The sequence below is a fragment of the Pleurodeles waltl genome, chromosome 7 (genome assembly GCF_031143425.1).
Source record: "Pleurodeles waltl isolate 20211129_DDA chromosome 7, aPleWal1.hap1.20221129, whole genome shotgun sequence".
Lineage (NCBI taxonomy): Eukaryota > Metazoa > Chordata > Amphibia > Caudata > Salamandridae > Pleurodeles > Pleurodeles waltl.
Window position 1 is genome coordinate 704775169 of NC_090446.1, and position 12867 is coordinate 704788035.

Sequence of the window (12867 nt, forward strand, 5' to 3'; positions counted from 1 at the left end):
AGGACACACAATTATCCAGCCACAAAAAATAGTCCACGGTGGCTTCATTGGGCTACTCCTTCTACCATTGCCCTATTGCCAGTTATGCCAGTCCAGGCCCAAGTACAACTACTTAGGCCAAGGCTCAAGTATCACGTTGGAAGCGTTTCTTCTCACCCTAGTCATATACACACTCACTCATTCACTCTGAGTGACTCTCTCCCGTATGCGCGCTTTCACTTTCTCAAGCACTCACTCGAGCATTCCTATTTGCTAACATGCTCACACACACAAACATACACGCACACACACAATTTTGTTTCTCGTTCATACTCATTCTCACTCTGTTTCTCTCTGTCTCTTTACCTCTCATTCATTCTCACACACCTACATGGTTGTAGCCAGCGTGGCAACAACAGGGGAACAGACTATGTAAAAGGTCCTAGTGCTGTTGGGTGTGGAGTGGTGCATGTGCCCAGCACATATAGGGCCTGATTACAACTTTGGAGGAGGTGTTAATCCGTCCCAAATGTGATGGATATACCACCAGCCGTATTACGAGTTCCATAGGATATAATGGACTCGTAATACGGCTGGTGGTATATCCGTCACATTTGGGACGGATTAACACCTTCCTCCAAAGTTGTAATTAGGCCCATAGTCTAAAAGAGTTACGGACAAGCTGTGCATTTTAACCTCAATAGAGGTTTAATGGTAAGCGGTCCAGGTGCATTCTCAGCACATGAAGTTACTAGCAATGGTCAACGCAGGCAAGATGTGAAGCCCACTTGTTGGGGGTATTGTTTCTTTACCATAACATTTTTGGTGACATGTTGTGCTAAATTGTGAACGTTTAAACAGAGTAGACTAGCTTTGTTGGCTTTTAGCACTACCAGGGCGTCATCAGATCGAAACTGAAATATGGCAAAATAGGGAAAAAACACAAGACAGGCACTTCTCGTGCCCTGAATGGCATTCCCATATCCATTGGGTCAGCCTCAAGCCTGCTCCTTTTTAGTTTACCCCCCTCAAAAATTACTTTTTCACGACTCAGTATCAGAATTCAGCTACCCCTCCACTCACAGTCACTATCTTTATAGAATGCAAAGATGCAGCACACACACACACAGAGGAACAAAGAAGGAGAAATAAAGATATTGCTCCCCACTGCATCACTTCTATGCCACCTCTGAGGTGGCATAGGAATCTAACGAATTCTTAGACTTGTAAATCTGGGAATGAGCCAGATTCTTTAGCATTCCATGGGTGTTGCATGGGAACACCCACATCAGCACCCATGAAAAGCCCCTTTTTATGCGTGAAGGGGCCTGTATTTACCAGCCCATGAAAAGCCACTCAAGGCCTTGTAATTATGGGATGGCACACTGCGCCACTGGAGTGTAAAAAAAATGCAGCTCCAGTGGCACAGTGTGCCAATTCAGCCTCGTAAATGAGGCCCTATCTTCCCACTTTATACAAAGTTTTCTTGTGGGAGAATGCCCCGGAGTCCATCTACAAGAGGTTTGGCTCACTACAGTTCAGGGTAAGTGTTACATCCTACTACCTTCAAAGATCGTCTCAGCACCCTAATTAAGGTGGTTTCTAAAATAGTAATTTGCCTGTGTTGTGTCATAATAATCACGTAGTTATCACAGAGTTTCAGCAATGTCAATTATTCCTAAGTCTTCAGGGTAAAGTCATGTAACATCACTTCCTGGGGACATTTAGGGTCAAAGGACATATGATTAATTTCTAGTGATCTCATTAATGTCAAAGGGTGTGTGATGTCACTTCCTCTATCACAAGCATTTTAGTCAATCAAACTTCATGGTGCTAAACCTAATAGAAATAATAGTCAGAAATAAACAGACTGAAAAGGCCAAGTTCACAGTAGCTTCCTAAAAAGCATCAAGGAAGCTTGAAAACTCAGGAATAGCTGTAAGGTATTCCAATGCTTTGCTGCTGCTACAGAAAAGCCACACCTCCAAAGAATGGACCATTGAAACTTGGTCACAGACATCAGAAATGTACACAGATATCAAAGCTTTCGCTTGGGTATCAAGGGTACACATTTCTGAGATAATGGATTAAGCTGCCACCCAAATAAGGCCTTATGTACAAAGCAGAGAGATGTAAACAGAAACATTATGTGAACCCAATGTGGCCATCCATTTAGCTACCTTGTGATGAAAACTGATTCAACCTGATAGGATTTCAGCAAGTTATTTTCTGAGTGCACGGAGTAGAGGTGGAATTTACCTTCTGCGCTACAGCACCACCCATTTCCATGGTGGTGATTTAGCTAATCTACTACCAATCTGTATCAGTCTTATTATTTTCTATAGCAAGCAAGTTAGATAGTTGTTTTAGCCATCTGTGATAGCTTATGGAAGTAACAGTGAAATATTTAGTTGAAATATTCAATTTACTGTGGGATGGTACCTTAGGAAGCCAGGCACACTTTAATGTGCAAGCAGGGGGTGTAGTTTCAGAGGGGGTGTTTGGGATGCTACACCCCCCTGATAAATGTGTTTTTTGATAAATAGTTGGGTACAGGTTCTTTCAGTCGGATATGTGAGATGTCTCAGAGAGTTCACCAGGATGTTTTACACACACAGACAAAAAAGCATGCACACTCTCTCCCTCCCTGTGTTCGGAAATACTTTAAACATGTTGGTTATTTCACACAATAATGTGCTTTCTTTCACTTAGCACCCCTAGCAATCCTCATTCCTCATGTTTCCACTGCTCTTTACGCCTCTCTAGTCCGCCCTTCTAGTTGTATAATTTATTTTAACATGATATGCCAGTGTGATTGTTGGAATAGCTGAAGCTCACCCCTCCTCTAATCTTACTCATCAAGCTCTGCCCCTGCTTGCAAGCATTGTATTTCTTTTTCATTTATTATGGTTCCAATATATCACTCACCCCTCCTAATGACCAATTCAAAGTGCCTGAGTAGTGTGAAGAGTGGAGATCAATATATACTTAAGAAGTAATGTTCAGAGTTGTTGGGCACTGTGCATCTTGTAGGCCAGAGGCGCTTTCCTGGTTTCTCCAGACCATTTTCAAGCTTAAGGAGCTGTGTGCGAGACGAGACTTAGATAGACTAGTTCCATAAGAATTAGGGGACCTGTTGCTGAATCATGTGCTGGAAAGTGCACAGAGGTCTTCTTCCCGACTTGGATTCAGAAACCACACACGCTCTGGTGAGACACCACAACTCGTTCCGCCTACACTAGAGATCGACTAGATCTTTGGACTCAGGAGTGTGGTAATCAGATTAATTCAACATAAATCAATAACATGAGAAACACAAACAATTTTAAACACCATGACCAATTTGGCCACAGAAACGAAACTCCAAACTGAATAAAGTTTCAAAGCTTTATTGTAACCACAAAGCCAATGTAACATAAATGGTGCGCAAAACTAGGTTATAAACATACATGAAAACCATAGGCTGACCAAAACTTCTAAAGAGATTTAGCCTACTTAACATCAATACTATCAAACACTCCAAACGAATAACACAGATCAACAGAACTATAACATGCACATCAAAATCAGATTTTAAAGCCAATAATGGTGACATGAGTAAATCATCCTAATTCAATTAATAACAATCAGTTTTTGGGATGGGCCATTCTTATCCCTAATACGAATTTGGACTTGTGTGTGGGGACAGACTAACACATGCGGGCAAAAATATAAAAAGAAGACAAAAATAATTTGAAAAATAATCTAACTAGGGTAACCCACTATGAAAATACACTGGTGTAATCATCTAAGCTGAGAAGGAAACAAAAATTCACATCCTGGATTATATACCTCCCCTCACTGGACAGGAGACAAGAAAGATTTGTCAGTCCATAGCACTCTCAGTTTCTCAGCATCAGTAGCCAGCGGCACCAAGGGCAGTGAAGAGCATGAGCTGCACATACGGCAGGTCAGAAGTTCAGAGTTTATTGGGTATATAAGTACTGAACAGCATAAACAATTAGAGTGATAGGAGGGATGATTTTTAGTTTTTCAGAAGACATCTAAGGGTCAGAGGGATTTAGGAGAAAAGAGAACAGCGCCATATCAAGGGGGTCATCAGCAAGACTCGACTGACTAAAAGTTTCAAAAACCTCTCTCTAACTTGAAATGTCCACACGTTTCTGATTGGTCCTCCATGTGAGCTCAATTTGCACAAGTTAAAAAATATCCAATGGAAAATCATTGACAAATCAAGTTTGCAACTATTCCAGATTTTCTCAGGGAATGTGCAAAGTCATCTCGATGCATCCATACAGTTCCGCCAAAATATAACACTTGTTTATCAGTTGAAACTTTGAGATTCTTTTCCAGGGTGCACAGGATGATTCTAACAGTTCTCATTTGAATTTAATAAACCTTCCTGTCATATTCGACAGCAAGAACAAATACTGTTACATTTGTTATTGGTTAAAACATGTTTTCTGTCTTTGATACAATAGGATATTCACCAATACGTCAGCAACCTAGGAAATAATTCAGGTCAAAGGAAACAAATGACTTAGCACTTTTCCACTACTGCAGCAGCCGAAATCAATCTTCAGGTCTCGTTTAGCTAAGAAAGCCTAAATACATCTTAATGAAAATTAATACACATACATCCTATTGCGCACCTTACAATTTAAATCAAACATGCAAAGCAAATTTTCTAATTGCAATCATTATTTATGCCTGGCTTAGAAACAGTTCAAACTTGCACTTATCTTCTTCACACATGTTACTCTTCTTTAAAAAAAATAAATCAATATGAGTATGCTCACAAACATGCCACTGTGAAATAGAGGCACTTTCGATGCCTAGAATACGAATTAACATGTTGGGATATAAGATTGCGGTAAAGTTTACAATGCGTTTGTGGCATCAGAATGCATAAAGTAGCCACTTATAAACAATACAGCATGACGAAATGCACCTCCAAGTGATATGTTATGGCTATGTGAATAAAGGAATGTACTATTTGAAATACCAATAAATAAAACTGTTAAAAAAATCAATATAAATATGATTAATTCATGTTCGTTTAATACTCATATGTCCTTCATCTCTACTATTCTGTTAAAAATAATACTTTTAATATTAATTCATGTCAGTAGTTCACTCAAATATAAATGCACAACATCTTTCATGGCAATACGCAATGCCAAAAAGAAATGGAGGTCGCAATGTCTGCCATAATTCAAACATGTAAATTTTTACATTTCATGTTAATTTCTCCGTTAGGCTTTTAAATGAAACCCTGTAAGTTGCAATATACTAACTTCTATGCCACTAATGTATTAGTAAAATTTGATCTCTGTCACATGCATGGGGATTCTGGGATGAATGAGATAGGAAATGGGCACTCGCCTATAAATAATGATCCCGGCAGGCGACTCCCTCTTCATCTTCAGGTGCAGCCAACCAGGAAAGAGAAAAAGGACAATGTTATGAGGAAAGGTATTTCAACATAAACAACATACTCAGTACAAAGGAGGCAGGCGGCATTGTGAAGGACATGCCTCAGAGGAAACTGAAAATGTACTCAACATCCAGGCAGCACGTCTGGCGGTAGAAGCACACTGCAACCGAAGGAACGCCATGAGAGGGGAAGGTGAAGAACAGCCCGACCTGGTTGAAGCCAAAAGGATGGGGAACAGAAGGAAGGCAGACCAGTGTCAGAATCTGACAGAGACAAGGGTCTAGAAGAAGGTGCTTGCAGTGAGGACTGGCGGTTCCCTTCGGTGGAGGTTTCAGAGCGAGCCACAGCCCTGGAGGGTAGTGGCATGGGGGGAATGTTAGAAAGCAAAATTGCGTGTCGGAAGAATGGGGGAATGGAATTGTGATTGAGGTGAGAAAGAAGAGAGAAGGAAAGAAATACAAACTTCTCATATTTCAAGTACAGTATATAACTCACTCTTTGTTGGCTTCTAAATAGCACAGGAAATCACTTTTGTGTTAAGAGACGTAAAAGGCAGCTAATGTCACAGAGACAAGAGTGATAGAGGCATCTGGTAAAATGCCTCAAGGAAAGGATGTTTGTTTTGGTGACCATTTATTTCATCTTGTGTGTGTGAGAGGCATAGCTAAAAAAGAGTCTGACCTTACCAACCATCTCACACTCATGACCATTGGTGGCTGGGGAAGAGATGGTAAATTAAACTGCACAGGTGGAGAAACCAAGAATAATAGTATACTTGTTTCCATCTTTGTTTTGACTTTCCTGGGTCATAAATTCTCTTGTGGGTGCGTCAGAGGGGGTCCCAAAGAAGTGCCTGGAAATTAACAAAAGAAAAAGGACATTTACTAAAGAAAGAGACAACCATATTTTCCCAGAGGCAAACAGAACAAGTGTTGGCAAAGCCAATAGTCTTGCGTATTGGAGAGCTGTTGGATTTTACCATTGTATTTTACCCATGTTGTAGAGCAGCGTGTCTGTTGCACAACAACTAAAAGTTATAAAAGAAAAACAAAGCTATAAAATTATTTTTAAAACAGCTCTTATGTGAGAAGCTAAAAAAAAGTGCATACAACTAATTTGAATATAACTTTTAGCCATGCCGCTCTGCAACATGGCTGAAAAGACACTGGCAAAGCTAATAGATCTCTCATAGGCAACCCCTATTGGTTTTTCCAATGCCTGTTTACAGTTGGAAGACTCATTATGATCCACCTGGATACCCTCCTCCATCAGATAAAATAAAATATATATTGGCATCCTGATAAATTAGTGATGGATCTCCACTATTTGTCAACAGCCTGATAAGGTAGCCTAATAAATAGCATGTTTTCTGCTATTAACCTCATTGCCTAACAAACTAGTTAAATGTTTTAAAAATTAATATGGTGTTCCTCTAACATCAAATAAGAGGGCAGCGACAGGAAAGAATAGACATGCTTCTGATTTCCGAGTTCTCTTTACAAACGCACAAGTGGACATGATTAGAATAAATGCTAAAAATTAATCTCATCCAGTATTGCAGTAATCAGCCAGTAGAACTGCTACCTCCTCAGCGCCTCCATGCCAGTAGCCTTCGAAATCATTGTAAGATAATAGAGACTGTTTTCAAAGTAGAACATACAGGAGCCAGAAGGTTTTAGGGTGGGCTATGGACTGTGAATTGCTTCGGAGCAGCGATCCTCTCCTGCCGCACCCCAGAGTCTAACAACCCAAAATGTCATTCAAGGAAAATTCTACAACATCCAATAATGTTGGTGGAAAATTATTTAACTAAAACAAAAGCACAATCAGGCTAAAGTTTGCCCTTCCCCTCTTCTTTCCCATTTGGTTTGCCCCACCCTTCTACATCCCTTCTAGTGTTACTTAGATAAATTGCTCAGAAAGGTGATTTTTCTTACATCATTTGGAAGTGCAATTTAGAGCACTGGATTATTGCAACAGGCTCAGATGGGCTTAAAATTCAATATTTGTCCCAGAAGCAGCCACTGTCCAATTGGTACATTTTGAAAGGCATTGAAATCGCAGTGTTAATATTAACAGCCAAATGTGCTTCTGGTTAGGCAACACACATTAAGAGAAATAGAGATTTTATTCTCTCTATACAAACCTCCCTTGTGTGAGGCTGTCATTAATAGCAGCCCCACAGGTAGCTGGCACTTACTGACACAGGATGCCATCCATTTCGTGGTCAAAGGCTGCCAGAGAGGCCACCTTTTCCCCACTGGGTGTCTGGTGGCTAGGACAGCTGAGCAGCTAGATAACCATGAGTTTCAGGACAGGGAAGTGAACTCCACAGTTGAGATACAGAAAACGCGACTTTCATTAACAAGGTGTAGCCAATTTAGAATACACTGGTTAAAGTGTTTCAAAACTGTTTAACTTGTATTGTGATTTTGCATATCTACATTCCGATGTAATGAGTCACTGCTATTTTGAGAGTGTGTGTGTGTGGGTGGGGAGAGGGGTGAGAGCAAGACTAAAACAGGGGCGAGTGGATGGGGAGAAGAAACAGACATGGGGGCGGGTGAAAGGGGATGAAACAGGGACGGTATGGTTGGGGGCCATGAAACAGGGGGGAGGGGTGAAGTAACAGACAGGGGAATTTGGTTGTGAGGGAAAAGAAGCAACGTTGATAGGGCTATGGGGGAGTGCCTGATAACACAAGCACTCATATGGACTGCTTGAAAACAAAGAAAAGTAGCTCAAAAAATTGAACAGTGGAAGGACACAAGTAGTTGGTCCTTGCTCCAGGGGACGGCCAAACTCAAGAAATAACATGACGCAAGCATGCCTTGACAAATCAAAAAGAAGCAAATGAGAGTCACACTGAAACTAACCAATGGTGAGCTATGGGCAGGCTGTAGCCCACTATACTGTAAACCAAATGTCTCAAAGAGACAGCACAAGCACTGTCTATGTGAGACCTAAGAAACTATCAGGCTCAGCTCAATGAGTGACCAAGGGGCTAAACTAAACCTGAGAGAATGATCTTTTATTAAAAACAAAAACAAAAAAAAAGCCTTATTTAAATCCCACCCTCCCATATGGATCTCTTGTGCTTGTGAGCCATCCAATCATTAGATTGGAGGTGTTTGATGTGCGATTTTAAGAAAACAGTTTAGTAGCTTATGTAAGATTTGGTTGCTGTCCCTCATTCTGCCAGTCCAGCGGATGGATGTACTCCTCTCCGCTGGTGGAGATCAGCTCACCATATTTAAACATCAGCTCACCACATTTAAAGATATCCAGAATCATCACCTCGGTGGCTCAGCAGAAGGCACTAACGCTTTGCTGTACGGGCGCCATGTTTTATGCATCTGACCAGCAAAGTTTGTTGCTTTCCAAAACAACATTCCAGAGCAAGGGTTTGTTGTTGAAAAACAAAATATTGATGTCCCTGGCACGCTTTATGTTTTTTCCCAACGCACGAGAGGTACTAGACTTGTATCCTATTCGGGAATGCTGTATTCTTCCTAGTGGTTCCGAACAGGAAAAGAGTTGCACTGGGATATATGTCTTTAATAAGGCACATGGGGGGTCATTCTGACCCTGGCGGCCACCCACCGACCACGGGAGCACCGCCAACAGGCTGGCGATGCTCCCACGAGCATTCTGACCGCGGCGGTTCAGCCGCGGACAGAAGCGGAAAGTCGGCGGGCTCCCGCCGACTTTCCGCTGCTCGGGGGAATCCTCCATGGCGGCGGAGCGCGCTCCGCCGCCATGGGGATTCTGACACCCCCTACCGCCATCCTGTTCATGGCGGATGGCGGTAGGGGGTGCCGCGGGGCCCCTGAGGCCCCTGCAGTGCCCATGCCAATGGCATGGGCACTGCAGGGGCCCCTGTAAGAGGTCCCCGCAAAGTATTTCAGTGTCTGCTTTGCAGACACTGAAATACGCGACGGGTGCAACTGCACCCGTCGCACCCCTGCAACTACGCCGGCTCAATTCTGAGCCAGCGTCCTCGTTACAGGGGCATTTCCTCTGGGCCGGCGGGCGCTCTTTTGGAGAGCGCCCGCCGGCCCAGAGGAAATGTCTGAATGGCCGCCGCGGTCTTCTGACCGCGGTGCGGTCATTTGGCGGCGGTACCTTGGCGGACGGCCTCCGCCGTCCGCCAAGGTCAGAATCAGGGCCATGGTGTGGTGTCCATTGGCCAACACCCTATTGTTAATTGAGCCATTGATCAAACATCATCAACGTTACTGGAGGCGTATGCTGTGTTGTCTGAAACATGGTAGTCCCTCCAAGAATAAACAGAACCTGTCTGACAAAGTCTAAATAACCTTCTTAGATAGGCCAGTCAGCTATGCATGGGGAAATTTTTGATTATGGAGAAGTGGTTTTAAAAGGGGCATCCCCAAATGACAGAAGATTGACACTTATCTGAACACGGGTTTATCTGCAGCAACTTGAATTACAAGCAACATGTATAACATAAAGATCCACAAAAACAGAGCAACAATATTGCCAGTACCTTAGCTCAAGAGATGTCACTTATTAAACTCAAAGTAGCCCAGAATTTAAAACACCACATATAAAGGGAAAAGACTGCAAGACAATAATTGACACATCAGTATGCAACACTGATCTCTTCCTACAATGGAAGGCAAGGCATTAAAGTTAAGTCTTGAAAACTATGTGCAGTTGGACTCCTGACACCATTATTTTAAGTTGCTGGAAGGCTATCCAACTGTTTACTCAGTTTGTGGAGCCTTTGTATCCAGTACTATACCAGAACACTTACTACAGGCCAGGGATTCACCTAAATCTGAAGCCAGTCTATGGCCCTCATTATGACCCTGGTGGTCCGAAGGGCACCAGAGTGGCTGTGGTGGTGGCACCGCAGATGGGCCGGCGGTGAATACCGCCAAATTAGGAGTTTGGCCGAAGCCACACCGGCAAGCCTCCACCCGTCCCGCCAAATTACCACGTTCCGCCAGGCACCGGGTACCGCACGGTGGATGGCGTAATACTGATAGTGGTATCACGAGGTAGGAGACTGTCAGCATTTTTCTGGCAGTCTCACTGCCCCCTGGAGACAGGAATAAGCATTTGTGTCACTCGGATACACTCGCGAACACGTCCACATACCCTCACAAACCTCTACACACAAACACACCCACACTCACCAACGCAAATGCGACATACACACCCATTCACACTGACAAACAAACATCGCATACAAGCACGCATTCACTCCCTCCTCCCCCAGCACATGCTTTCATTCACCCCCCTGCGCCACGTACACGTACTCACCAGCTCTCCCCGTCCACTGACACCCAAGCACCCACTCTCCCCGTTCACTCACACAAACACGCACCCACCTTCCCCGTTCACTCACAGAAACATGCAACCCCCTCCTCCGTCCACTAACATACTCATGCACACGCATACACGTACTCACCTCTTCTATCTGCTCAATCGCCCTCACGCACTCAATCGCTCACTCATGCACTCACCTCCCTCCCCATCCACAAACACTCACACACCCCTCCCATCCACAAACACTCACTCACCTCCTCACCCCATCCACAAACATTCACTCACACACACAGACATGCACCCACAAATACCCCTCCTCCCCTCACATTCAAGACATTCACACACACACTCACACACGCATACACACACACCCTCCCCTGCGGGACGATACACTTTCCTCATCCGTCGAGGTGGTCGTCCGGGAGGGGTGACGGGTCCGGCACTTCCACCACCGGCAGTGCCTCGCCATCTGGACACCACCACACCATATTACAGGTTGTAATATGGTGTACAGTCTCTTTTTGGCCGGGATGTATCGGTGGAGGTACTGCCTCTGCACCACCGACCGCCAGCATGACTGGTCTTGTAATTCCACCCGATTTTGGGCGGAAGTCAGAGATCAGTCGAATTAGGGCGGTCTTCAGACTACCAGCACTGGCGGTCTTTCTGCGCCCGCGGCTTCGGCTGTCTTTGGAAAAGACCACCAAAGTCGTGATGAGGGCCTATATGTCCTTCCTACACATGGCCACACACAACAATACATCTTGGATCTGATCACCCTGCAGCAGGCCTACTGTTTCTGATTTCCTCTAGCCACATGATAAAATTATGTGAAGACAGATGGTCTAACTACCAAACAGCTGACATCTACTATTTTATTTTTAATGTTACATTTTGCACATCTTTTTATTGATTTTTTTTTAATTTGACAGATGTATTTTGTTTACAATATTTTTTATTTATTTTAAAATAATTCATTTGATAATTTATATAGACTTTTTAAAAGGTTTCATTTTTTATTACTGTTAGAAAAACTACTATATCAAATATGAACTTGGTGAATACTTCATTGAAAGCTGAAACGCAATGTTTACTTCTGCAGAAATAAAACAGTGATTCTGCGATGGAGTGCCATGATTTCCTTAAGAAGATTTTCATAATGTATTTATTAATTATTTTCTAATGAATTTTAATATAAAATGTAATGCTAGTATTCTCATCATCAAATCATTAAAAATCTTTATTAAGAAAAAAAACCCATAAAAGAGCACAATAGATACAAATGTAGGACTAGTAATCTGCAAATTAAAACATACCAGATAAAAACCATCCAATTATCAGTTTGAAAGTACATAGGGCCAGATGTATAAAAAAAACCTTAGCGAATCGCAAATAGCGATTTTTAAGAAATCGCTATTTCTGAGTCACAAAATGCAATGTAACAAAATTGCGATTCGGAAATAGCGATTTCTTAAAAATCGCTAATGCAAATTGCGAGGCCCAAATACCGAATCGCAAAAATATTTGCGATTCAGTATTTGAAAATCGCAAATTGCAAAAACGGACACCTGGCACAGCCTGATGACATCACAAGCAGGAAGTGAGTCAGCCCAGGCTGTTTCCAGGAGCCACACCCAAAGGAGCAGTGAGAGAGACACAGCCCAGCCCCAGGGAGCAACTCTGTGAGAAAGCCAGGACTTTACATCACCATGGCCAATGCTGCTAATGGGAAGGAGAAGGGAGAGAGGAAGAGAAAGCTTAAGTTCAGTGAGCAAGAACTGGAGGTGCTCACTGAGGAGGTGGTGAGGAGCCATGACCGGCTATTTGGGAAGAGCTCACTCCAGGTCCCAGAGAGTGAGAAGCGCAAACTCTGGCTGACATCCAGACCAAAATCAGCGCTGTGGGGGTTGCGCAGCACTCAGTGGAGGAGATAAGAAAGAGGTGGTACGACCTGCGTTCCCGTGCCAAGGAGAGGGTGGCCAGCAGACTACAGGAGGCAAGGAGCACAGGAGGTGGACCAGACACCCTCCACCCCCATGGAAGACCTGGTGGAGTCAATACTGCTCCCAGAAGCTGTCAGTGGGGTCACTGACATAGACACGTCCAGCACACCCAGCACCAAAGTATGAAATAATGAAATGCAACCCCATATG